We start from the raw sequence: 13,302 nt of genomic DNA, 5'->3' as shown, positions 1-13,302 counted from the left end.
CAACATGGAGACAAGTTGTTACCGGATGCTCTACCCTAAGTCAGTTCCCTATATGTAAAATCAAGGATCAATTTCACTTGCTTCCACTAGTCATGACAGTACATTACAATATTTCAATGTATTTTTAGTAAATTAGGCTACTAACCATAGGCCTATACTTGGAATGTTCAGGGGATAAAGACAAAGATAAACTTTACAACAATAAACTTAACAGCTTTTAATTTCTGGGTTGAGTGACTTGAAACAATATTGCTGACACAACACCTCCAGTGTGGAAAATATCTGTGGGGTAAAAGGCTCACGTTTAATTTTAGTAACTCTTAAGGGGTAGGCCTAAGGCACAGTATGCCTCCAGTACTTCCTAGTTCATTATATTTTCTCTGAGCCACATATTACTTTTTTCTCATCCGAGTTTATCTTGCACCTTAAAATGACGGCAGCATCATCTAAACTGATTCAATTCAGATCAGCCATCACTAAATCTAAACATGCATGCTACTGTGACCTCCAGATCTTTGGGAAACTCTCCACCCCCCCACCCCCCCCCCACCACCACCACCACCACCACTAACTACTACCTTTCTCATTCAATACAATTCAATTAATTGTGCTTTATTGGCATGGCTGTTCAAGTTACAATATTGCCAAAGCATTAAAAAGAACATGGAATAATCAAAACAGGAATATTCTCAGTCTCTTGTTTTTCCTACTACACTCTTCTTCTATCTATGTTAGAGTTAATAAACATGATAACATTAACTAGACTGCATTTCCGGCGGGAACTGCGAAAGTGTGCTTGCCCTGGTCCGGTCACCAACGTGAGCAGACAGTGACATACGCTATGCTGAACCTGGCTTGATCCAAGCATTCTAACAGTGCCTTTCAGTGTTGGAGCAGTGGCAATACCTCAAAAGCTCTATTCAACTATTGCCTTGCGGGGTGAATGCGGTTCGTTGGCTTTTACCTGTGGCCTGCCTTCGAATTTAGCTTCTATGACTAAAATCAAATCAATAAAATAAAACATCAGCAATGATTGGCTGCAAAAATAAATAATGTCACGCGTCTTGCACCTCTCAAACTGGGCTATCAGGTAACCTAGAGAAAAATGTGAAATTATGAAATATGACTAAGGCATTAAAATGCTGCTTGTTTGTCAGGATACTTTTTCACTGATTTATTTTAGAAATATGAGCTATGAGTGTGAATGTTATATATTCCATCCCCTAATTCTATTTTACTGGTTTATTTGACAAATAATCTATATGGATTTGCTCTATAAAGACCTTATGTCTGTTTGGGATTATTTTGAGAGCCTATTGATGTATCTCAGAATAAAGGAATGTCCACAACATTAGTGATGGTTTTTTTTTTTGTGTGTGAATGTATTTTACTTAACTCATTGAATGTAGCTGGATACTCATGAACGCATGTCTATAGCCACAATAGGAGTAATTTTAGCAACACCGTATTTTGTGTGGCACATAACGACCCAGTGGATCATGAAAATGTGCCAAAATTCACATTCCTTGCTTGTTGTTGATACATTAATCCCATTCAGATTGCCACTTATCTGAGATGTAAGAGTTCAGTATAGGTTTAAGGTCTGGGGCAGGGATTTGACATTCTGTGACTTCTTCATTGAGGGCTTGCTTAGCTGCACTGTCCGCTTTCTCATTTCCCCTCAGACCAACATGGCCTGGGACCCAGCAAAAAACTACACTCAAGTTCTGGTTCTTTAGACCAGGGGTCCCCAACCTTTTATGTACCATGGACCGGTTTGATTCCTATTTTTTTTTCACGGACCGTGGGGGGGGGAGGAGGGGGTTTGGGGGTTCCATGTTCCATATGTGTTGTGCATGCATTACTTGAAAAGAACTAGCTCCAGTTATGTATGAACAGTGAAGGTAACGATCTCTTGTGAAAAACGTGAACTTGAAGAAGTGAAAATTGAACAATATGAACTATGAATATTGAACAACTTGAAGCTACATCTATAAGTGTGAACATGCTTAACAAAATATGGGAACAAAACATGGGAACTAAACGTGCATTACGAATATAATCAGTGGGAGCCCTGCTTGTTTCCCTGCAACAAGAAGCTTCCATCTGGGGGTGATGGACGACAGTGACACCCTCAGTGTGTTTGAAATGTCCAGTCGATTGCGCAATTTGTCTAGTTGCAGTCATTGCCGAAAACCCGGCCTCGCATAGATACGTGGTGGGAAACGTTTTCAGCGCTTTTACGGCTATCTCGGGATATTCTGCTTTGGTTTTGATCCAAAAACCTGCCAGAGAGGTTTCCTTATACACACTCTTAAGACCACCGTCATTTGCAATTTCGATCAACTGCTCTTCCTCCTGCGCTGACAAGTTAGGACTATTCGGGATATTGACAAATGGGTTGCGGACCCACTCATTGGTTTGCCGTGGATCTTTGAAGGATGGGAAGTAACGCTCAAACTCATTTGAGAGCGCAACAAGGTGATCGCGCACCAGCTGCGAGAGAAAGGGCCCTGCCTCAGTCTCTCCCAAAACCCCCACTACTTTTTGGAACATATCAAATACACCCAGGTCCACTCGTCGTCCCTACAAATCAAGCTTGGCTTTAAATGCAGCGACTTTATCTGCCAGTTTAAAGACAGTCGTCATTCTCCCCTGGAGTGACAGGTTGAGGTCATTAAGCAACCCGAATATGTCACACAGGTAAGCGAGTTTTGACACCCAGTCCTTATCACTAAAATGTGCAGCTAACGGTGACTTTTTTTCTGTAAGAAATCTCTGCAGCGGCTCTCGCAACTCAAACACTCTGGCCAGTGACCTGCTAAAGATGCTTGTTTTTTGTTGCTCATTCTAGCAGTTTAGCTAACTTTGTGTGACACTACCGTTCGCCAAGAACTGATCAAGTGAAGTGAGCTGACCTGAGGCTGCGCAGCGCTGAAGGCAATATGTAAAAGTGTTGAAGGCGGGACAGACAGACGTAAGAAAATAGACCTTGCAAAATGCAAACATGCGTGCAATCAAACAACTGCATATAGGCCTATGCCATGTAAAAACGTGACATTATTGCGAATTAAATTTAGTTTAGTTTGCATGCATTTTTTTTTAAACTCGTAGGCTACGGCCCGGTTAGGAATGTCCTGCGGCCCGGTACCGGGCCGCGGCCCGGTGGTTGGGGACCGCTGCTTTAGACGTTCTAGTTGATCAAGCTCAGCTTTGGTTGTACTTTTTGCGTGACATTAAAGCCTACTGGAAAGATTTTTAATTTACCGATCCCAAGCCCCGCCCCCTTTTGCTATGTCACAATGAGGACTTCGGAGGACCTCGGTCAACCTCGGTCAATTTTGAATTTTCTAGTGGCCATTCGGTATGACAATACGCCAGTTATGCGAATGCTATAATGCTTCTTTTGCGAGTAGCTTAAGTAACTAAATAACTAAAGAGCTCAAAAAGGTTCAAAGATAAGCCTGGGATACTTGTAGAAGTGACATCCGATATCCTGACCGTGTGAAACGTTAACACACATACAGTAGGCCTAACTTTGCATAACTTTGGATAGGCTGCTACTTTTCAGTAAAGAAATCTGAGTGTGTACGAAAATGTTCCCTTTATTTGTGTTCATAACTAGGCTACACACAAAAACATAACTAAATCTGGTTTCCACTGATGAAACGACAACATAAGCCTACGCAAAAAATTATACCTACCTTGCAGGAACTGAACTCGCATATTCATACGATTGGAAGACGCGCAAAAAGAATACACCTTCAATCACGTATCGCCTTACACACAACAAGAATACTTTCAGCTTTGCTACCTTGCCATGCTTAACTTGGGATAGAAGACTGTTCACAGAAATAAGCTAATGATCATTTTTTCAACAAACGCAATAATAGCCTATACTGCGATGCATTATTGATGGCTGAATGAGAGATAGCCAATGTCTTCTAAAGATCAAATCATGTGCAGATTCAAAACTATGCAGTCTCGAAATCGCCCATATTAGACCTAGGCTACTACATTGCCCACGTTTAAATTAATTATAGCATAAGCGGGCAAGTCTAGTGCAAGTCAAATCACGTCTGCAAACTGCAGATATGTCAAACGTGATAGGCATGGGTTTGAACTCGGAGTGGTTTCTTTTCAATACTCTTGTATCATGTTTATTTGAACTCTTCCTTCTAAAGCAGCCATTCAAAATAATAAGTAGGCTATCGGCCTACCGAAGAGAAGCTCTCTCTCCACCTCCCCAACATGAGCTGCTTGGCTAGTCACTCTCCCAAGTTGCGTGGGAACTTGGATCTGCAGCACTTGGTCCCGTCTTCTATTAATCCTCGAAATATGGTTAGATTTTGTTATGGACACGTCAACACCATATTTTTGCACAGACCTGTTTATTGAATCAGTCACATCTGCAGCAAATAAGGTAAACTACCTGCTTGTGATAACGTGCTAATTGTTTATCCCCAGTTAACATGCATCCCATTAAGATCCACGACAACGGATTTGTTTGTCCTCAATTTGTGGTGTTCCACCTCGTTGATAACAGCAGACATCGTGAATGTGTCCATCTGCATACTGAAGGCCTTTCTGGCCTCTGTTTTTTGAATATATCAAGATTACTTGACGCCCAGAAATCCAGCATACACTGTTGCACTCGGCTAAATGGGGGTGCTGCGTCCCCATGTTGAACACGTGTTCTCGCACACTTTCCTGCAAACTTGTCCGACTTAGTAACAGTAACTATAGGACTGACAATGGGAGGAGGGGCTTGGGATCGGTCAATTGCAATTTAATTGAATGCAATTTACTTTTACGATTAAATACAATTAATTTATCCCTCTCACCCATAGTTTTCTATTTATTTACAAATGTACATAGGCCTACTGTAATTACATTTATACATAGTTATTCTACTGATCTTTATACTATTCATCCTGCACATAAACTTATTCTTACTACTCTTATAATGTTGTTTCTGCACTACAATGACACTGTTTCCACACTGCACATAGCTGTATGTTATGTACATATCTGTTATATATTTGTCATATTGAATATCCATATTTATTCTGTTTTATTATATTCTGTTAATACACTGCATATATCTATATTATTATTTCTACTATTATAATGTTACTACTACATACATTATTCTACTTATTATATGAGATAACTGCTAATACACTGCACATATTTATATTTAATTCATATTACTCTAAACCACCTTCTGTAAATCAACTGTATACTACTGTCTACATTGCACTATATTTCTTGACCTGTCTCTGTATATTTCATCACCTTTCTATTCTTTGCATCACATTGTATGCACACTGTAGCTACATGAATCACAGCTAAGATCCTTGGTTGCTATGAAGGCCAGTCGTTCTAAATGGATGGTTGCTATGGCCAAAGGCCAGTTATCTCTGCCGTTGTCAAGCGGGCATATCCTAACTTTATCTTATTTTAAACATCTCTATTTTACTTAGCCTACTTCCATACAGTGACTCCTATTAAGAAGTGGCCACTTTATTCGCGCTTACCGTGATTCACGCAGCAACATTATTAAATGAATCTGTCACCATATGCCTATGCCAACGTTTGCAAAGAATCTTTTAATTTGATTCACAATGAAACGTTACATTTAATGTACATGTAAACAATGAGTAGGCTAGTTTTGGTTGTTGTTGGTGGTGTTACTGCATCCCTTAGTTATGCCTACAATGCAAAATTGTTCCCTCGTGATTGTTAGACGCATTTCAAAACATCGCGACGTGAAATACCACCACAAAACATTGTTTGTGAATCGGTCTTATTAGGAGTCCTCGCTTAAGCTGGCACAGACTCAGGCGCTACTTTTAGGGCTAAATGCTTCCTGAATTACTCTTGGTAAAAAAAAAAATAGGAGTCCTAAAGTTACGAGTGACGAAGTTACGAGTACAAGCATCACATATCAAATGACCATGGCATTATGCTAAGCAACATAAATCTCATAACGTTACAGCAACATCTCCTCCCTATGACCTAGCTAGCTAGCTTCTAGCCACACAAGAAATGAATGATGTTAAAATCTCCGCTTAGCATTCTAATAACAGAAGGGGCACATTTATGTGGACCACTACAACATGACTCATTATGTCTGTAACGTTAACTGTATAAAACACTTACTTTCATAAAGGAAGCACACCATCCAGCACATACACATGGAAACCGATATTTTAGGTAGCCTACTTGACCACGAACTCAAAACGTGTCTCTCTGAAGCTCCGTCCTAGAATCTTTGCTCTGAAGTCTGTCGCCATTGCTAAGCAACATCAAATAACCGAAATGACAGTCTTCCAGTATTAAATGTGTACGTGTGATTACTAATGGATGTGTGTGGTTTGCAATTAGAATAAACAAGAAATAACATTTCCAATAATTTCCCATGATAAATTACATAATATTTGCACCTTCCTTCCTTGTGAAGCTCACACTAATTCCACCGCATTTAGTGAAATGTAATACAACGTTGCCACCTAGCGTTCAGATGTAGGCTATTTAAGATTAACGTGGCATTTCCTGCTTATTCTTTTGTCAACATCATGCTTTTAGGAAAACAATCTTTTTATCATAGTTCCCTCTTCAATGAGCGATTACCAGCTCGTTTTTGTAACAGAGATAGCTGTTTATTGTCCCTAGGTTTACAGAAACCTATTCATATTAATATGTAGCCTATGGAGTGCTGCCGACCACTGTTCATTACGGCCCAGAATGCCTTGCATGTCTTTACAACAAAACAACACAGTAAAACCTAATTTCCCGTAAACATATGAATTTGCATACTTGTAACATTTTTAATAATACTCTCCCATCATGATATTTAACAATAATGAAACATTTAATTTGAATACCGTCAATGTGAAAACAACTCTATTATGTAAGCTATATATAGTTACTGTTCTTGCAATTTCAGTTTGTAAGTTCATACTATCCCATGGCAGAGCAAGGTTTTCATGAGTGGGCAAGGTTACCCAGAGACATTGTGGCTGCCCAGAGGCATTGAGCATACTTCGAAGGCCTAGTGATAGAAGGTGAATGGTCAGAGTTATCAAATACATGTGGGTGGTATGCAAAATGATGGAAGCTTTTGGAATATTTCTTTTTTTTTAGCTTATGCACCCTCACATTGGAGTCCCCAGTTCATATACAAAATTTGGTATCGATATGTGACAGTGTTCCTGAGATATGGACGACTTGCTGTTTCGGAGCTTCGCCGCCGATTTCGTTTGGCTGTGACGGGCAAACGCTTTCGAAAATCAAAAATCCTTCCGGTAACTTTTGTGAGGCTTGGTCCAAGGATAATGTACGTCAAGTTTCGTGGCGTTCGGACCAAATTTGTGACCTGTGAAAGTTTAGTTTCGCTTTCTGTTCAATTCAATATGGCGGACGAACGACATGCCCACCTGACGTCATCTTCGCGACCAACTTACACCGGTACTGACCGGACGTTTTAAAGTTGGAACGGTGTCTCTGTCTCAAAGGGCCTAGGCGCTAGAGCTAGATAGATAGATAGATAGATACTTTATTGATCCCCAGGGGAAATTCAAGGTCTCAGCAGCATACATACAACACAAACACATTCTTTAACAGCAGAAAGAGTAATTAAAGTAAATAATATAAAAACACAACTAAGCAGTAAGGACAGTAGAAGATAAAGAATATGCTAAATATACTAAAATACAAATTATACTAACACTTAATACAATATATAAAAATATACTAAAATACAAATTACAAAAATACAAATTATACTAACACTTAATCTAAATCAATTCTAAAAACAGTATCCACATAGTGGTGATTAATAAATCAGAGGCGCTTGCAATGACTGAGGCAGGGACTGAGCCTGTGATTCTCTGTGCATAGTAAGGTATGGTAAGGTGCTCTAAGGTGCTCTGTGTGAATGAGTGTCATGGTGCTGACAAAAAATTAGGGAGACGGGAATAATAATAATGATAATAATAAAACTTAAGAAGAACAATAAGTGTGCTTGCAAGCACACTTAATTATACTTTCATATAAAGAACCGTACGAACCTTACCCATGTTCACTATATCACACTCACACTACATCTCACTACAACTGCTGTGTCTCCTAATTAGAACAGTATGGCCAACTGTTACCTGACAGTCTCTTGAAAAGAACCCATCCCGAGAATAGCTGATTTAATGACAAACTGTCTTCTTTCCACATAACCATATAGGGGAGACCGGGTAAGGTCGTAACATGGGGGGAGTTGTAACATCACCAATTCCACCAATCAGGGATAAGATATGAGCCATGTGACAGTTTCTGACTCCTCAGACACCCTTAACGATCACACATGGACATTTTCAAGTTGTTAGCGCCATTTCTGCCGGAGTAAGGAGAAAAATTCAACATCTGAGGTAAGAAAGTAACTTTTTTTTTTTTAGATTTATTTTTTTCTAGTGCTTTTACCATTGTAGATAGGCCTACAGTTGTATGCGTTACATCAGGTCACACTATAGTTTCTCTAGTAAAGAATGGTGTAGCTCTCTCTTGCTCAAAGCACCATGCTAATACAGCTAGCTAAACAATGGATGACAGTGGTGGGGTAGGTTGTAACACATTTTTTGAAAATGTTACAACCTGTGGAATGGGGCTAGTAGACCCATTTAATGTCTGTTTAATTTCATCTTTGTGTGTGTGACTGTTCAGCCCTCTCTCTCTTTCCATGAGAGACACAAATACAGTACATACACACACAAGTATAAACGTTGTGGTTTTTATATATAGTTTAAAACGTTAATATGATCTCCATTCTCTATGTGAAGAACGGATTGTATGGTATACAATATGTTGGTGAATCTATTTTCACACCCTGTATAGGCCTACCCTGTTTATGCAATAAATCAGTATATCTATAAATGGAATTCCATTGTTTTTCTGCATTTTTTTTTACCTGTTACAATCTACCCCAATAGAGTGTCCCAGTGACGCCACTTCCATTTGCCTACATGGGACCTATCTTTCAAAAAATTTTGAAGATGCAAAAAAAGATGCAACCGTTAACTAGCATAACAGCTAATCTTATCGTTAATTACGTTGGTGACGTACATTGAGCGGATTCGCACAAAACCAACATAACTTTTGAAGTCTATCGAACAACAGTACTTTCTTGACGTGAAAAATTATCTTTTAAATTCACACACATCATATGTGAAATTCGTGGCACAATTCAAACTGGACCAAAAAAGAATTGTTATCTCTCCATTAACTCCCGTTCATATTTTTTTGAAAAATAGGTGCCTTGTAGCGGAAGTAAAACGGAAGTCACTGGGACACTCTATAGATGTTACAATCTACCCCAGTAGTGGGGTAGGTTGTAACAAAGGTACACACTGTATTTGTCATAATCTCACAAATTCTGTAATATAGTTGAAGAGATTTAAATGGTTGCCACTTGTAGTAGACAAATGTGGGTACTTTGCCAAAAAGTTCCAGAACTGTAGCTTTAAAAGAAATGGTAGTTTTAGGTGCTGAAGAAAAATGTGTTACAACCATACCCGGTCTCCCCTACATAATGAACGAAATACTATCCCTGTGATCTCTGCATGCGCATCATTTCTCTGTGTGTTTCTGGGGGGGAAAATTGCACTGCTGGCCGTGGTATATCTAAACAGATAACGAATGCTTATGTAAGACTTCTGAAGATATTTTTTGGGGGGGGGGCGGGGGGGCTGTTGTACTCTTACACGGACTTGCCACTCCTCTTAGAGTCTTAGAGATTTTCCAAGTTGAGAAAGGAGAGACTTAGGTCACCTCACCGCACCTGGCGCCCTGCACTGAGAGTGAACTGTAGCATAGGGGGAACGGTAATTAGACTATAACGAGGGGGAGCCACTGTGCATGCGCTCCGCGGAGCTTCAGGGGATCATCACTTGAAAGGCCAGAATCATCTCCCTTCGAAGAGCGGGGAGCTGGAAAAGCAGCGGTTGCACATTCAAAGACTCTTTTCTCTTGACGGTAATGATTTACGTTCCGCGTGTACAGCGCACTCTCTCTGTTACCCACCGGTCCTTGCAAATTAGATGAATAACTGCATGAGGTAAACATCTGAGAATTCATTCTCTCTGCACAACAAAGCCTTCACTCTACTCTAGGTGAAATTTATATATTTTTTGGAAAGGTACCAAAAAGACTTGGCCTTAACCCCACCAAACAAAATATTTCATCTTAGGAACTGGGAATGTTTTAGCTGATAATTGACCATAACTGTGTTTCCAGAACGAGCGCCAGGTCAGATATTAATACCTGCTGAAGATAGAGCCTTCACAGTGTCCCAATTTATAGCTTAGTTATTCACCCCTGAATACAGCTCTGAAATTATACCCATAAAGAGAGGACGAGACAGTAAAAAATACTGGTATTTGGTGTGTTGACATCCTGATGGCTCTCTCAAACCATCAGCAACAGGGTGAACCAAAGTCATTCTCACCCCTCCGCTCCTAAATGAGTTCATCTCCACACGTAAACAGAGATGAACCACTCTCTGACAGATCCAGAGGTCTTTACCTTGCGCAGACCTAAGGGAAGGGGAGAGAGAGGATAATTGTGGGCCACTTCCTAACTCGCGAGAGTTGTCGTCGCTGCTAGGTGTGCAGTTCAACAGAGCCACCATCCGTCACACCAGGGGTGTGGTAGGCTCTATCCGCTGAAGGTGCGTCGTTAGCCCCCCGCTGCCAGCCTCCTGGTGGACGCCTCCCTGCATTCGTCTTCATTAAAGAGCTCCCATGCCTGGGACCCGGAGAGCAGATGGACATTAATGGGCCCACCCTGTCCTCTGGGATCCTACCTGGAGGACGCGGTGCCATCACCTCGCCCCCGTCGCAGCACCTTTTCGGAAGAGGGGTATGGGAACAGATGAGGCCACATGCCACCCACATCCCGAGCCCCGGAAAGCATCTGGGTGATGGATAGGTTTTGAACAAGTGCATTCTGGGACACTGTGATATGCACTTGTGCTACATGAAAGATTTTAGTAGATCTTACAGTCTATACAGCAGAAGCACTAGTTAGCCCTACTATTGAAATTAAGGGCCATTCACACCAAGAACGATAACAATGCCAAAAGTATTGTTCTATCTAATATGAATGATGACGTCCACACATAAACTTAACAACACTAATATCATTACAGTTATCTTTATAGTTACTGTCCCTGCTGTGAATGGCCCTTTGGGAATGCCGTAATCAGAGCCAGCAGTAGCACTGTCTGTTTCCTTTCATGGCAAGAAATGCACAGAGAGAACATGGCTCTTATAAAAATAAAAAGCCTTCCAAAATCTTTATATTTTTCCCCCTTCCAGACCTGCATAACAAGAAGAGTTTGAGAGCTACTGGAGTTGGCCCATGGCCAAACTACCAGAGACTGCTGCTATAAGGGGGTGACTTGATGATGTCCTCCAAACTTTCACTTTGCTTTCCCCCTCATGCTGGGTGACTAACAGTGGACTGGCCTTTCCATCTATTTGAAAGGGACCACCTTGTGGTCTCTGGTACAACTGACAGATTTGGCCAATATCTGGAACAGATGCGGTGGCTCAACATGAGATTAGTGTCAGGTACGTTCCAGAATCGGAGGCCATTTTGCTAAGCCATAGTGTGGAATTGTCAGACACTGGTGTGTTTCTGGGGGGAAAAAATTGCACGATCAAAAACTGCTGGCTGTGGTATATCTAAACAGATAACTGGTGTGCATCTAACATTTGATCCAAAGATCCTCTGCTAAGAATCTTGGTGGGACCCTAGAGCCACATTTCTGCCTTGTCACAAAAAATGTATTTGACCATCTCATTGCTAAAGTGATTTATCTCCCATGCAGATAGTCTACTACTAAACTGGCCCATGCTTTTATTAACAGCAGGCTTGACTATCGCAGTGTTTTCTCTTCTGCTCTACCCAAGAAAGCTTTAAACAGATTACAGATCATATAAAATGATACAGAATGTGTTTTTACCAGGAGCAAAAAGAGAGCACATCACACTGGTTTGATTCCTTCATCGGTTGCCTATTATTGTGCTGGTTTTGTTGTGGTATCCTCCTGCTGAACGTCAGCAAGACCAAGGAGATTGTTGTTGACTTCCATAGAGGTCACACCCAACACCTGCCACTGACCATCGACGGTGCTGTGGTGGAGAGAGTGAGCAGCACCAAATTCCTGGGGGTGCACATCAGTGAAGACCTCTCCTGGACCACCAACACTGCATCACTGGCGAAGAAAGCTCAGCGCCGCCTGTACTTCCTGCGGAAACTCAGGCGAGCAAGTGCTCCACCAGCCATCGTGACCACATTCTACCGAGGCACCATTGAGAGCATCCTCTCCAGCTGTATCGCTGTGTGGGGCGGAAGCTGCACTGAATACAACAGGAAAGCCCTGCAGCGCATAGTGAACACAGCTGGAAGGATTATTGGTGCTTCACTCCCCTCCCTGAAGGACATTTACACCACCCACCTCACCCGCAAGGCGACCACAATTGTGAGTGATGCAAGTCACCCCGCTCACAATTTGTTTGATCTACTGCCCTCTGGGAAGAGGTACAGAAGCCTGCGCTCCCGCACCACCAGACTCACCAACAGCTTCATACACCAGGCTGTTAGGATGCTGAACTCTCTCCCCCCTCCACCCTCCGCTACATAACATCCTGGACTTTTGGACCCACAATGGCTGCCTTGCACTACTCCACTTGTACACTTGCACACTTTGCAACTTGTTGTTGTTGTCCTGTTGTCCTGAAAACACTTCTGAACACACTTCTGCTGCTCTTACATACATAACTTGCACCACTATGCCACTTGCATACTTAGGTCAAACAGAACTACCTCAGCCATTTATTGGCCTGACTTTTGCACCATTATATTAACTGTATACTGTATGCACAATTGCACAATTTCATCCCAATTTTGCTGCTCTTATTTCTTCATTGTATGTGCCTTCTTATTTTTACTTTTTATATTGTTCACTTGAATGTTATGTTTGTCTGTGGACCTAATTGGTAAAATATGTCTTGTCTCCACCGTGGGATAGTAGGAAACGCAATTTCGATCTCTTTGTATGTCTTGACATGTGAAGAAATTGACAATAAAGCAGACTTTGACTTTGATTCGTTTTAGAACTGACTTTGAGATTCTTTAATCACCTCTAACCTTTCATCTTTTTACCCATTTGACCATTTTTATTTCATGCACCCTTAAATTCATTTGATCATTTTCTTTTCTTTTACCATTTTGCATAATTCTTTT

Source organism: Alosa sapidissima, chromosome 23 (assembly GCF_018492685.1).
Source record: "Alosa sapidissima isolate fAloSap1 chromosome 23, fAloSap1.pri, whole genome shotgun sequence".
Classification (NCBI taxonomy): Eukaryota; Metazoa; Chordata; class Actinopteri; order Clupeiformes; family Clupeidae; genus Alosa; species Alosa sapidissima.
Note: the sequence above shows the minus strand (reverse complement) of the source record.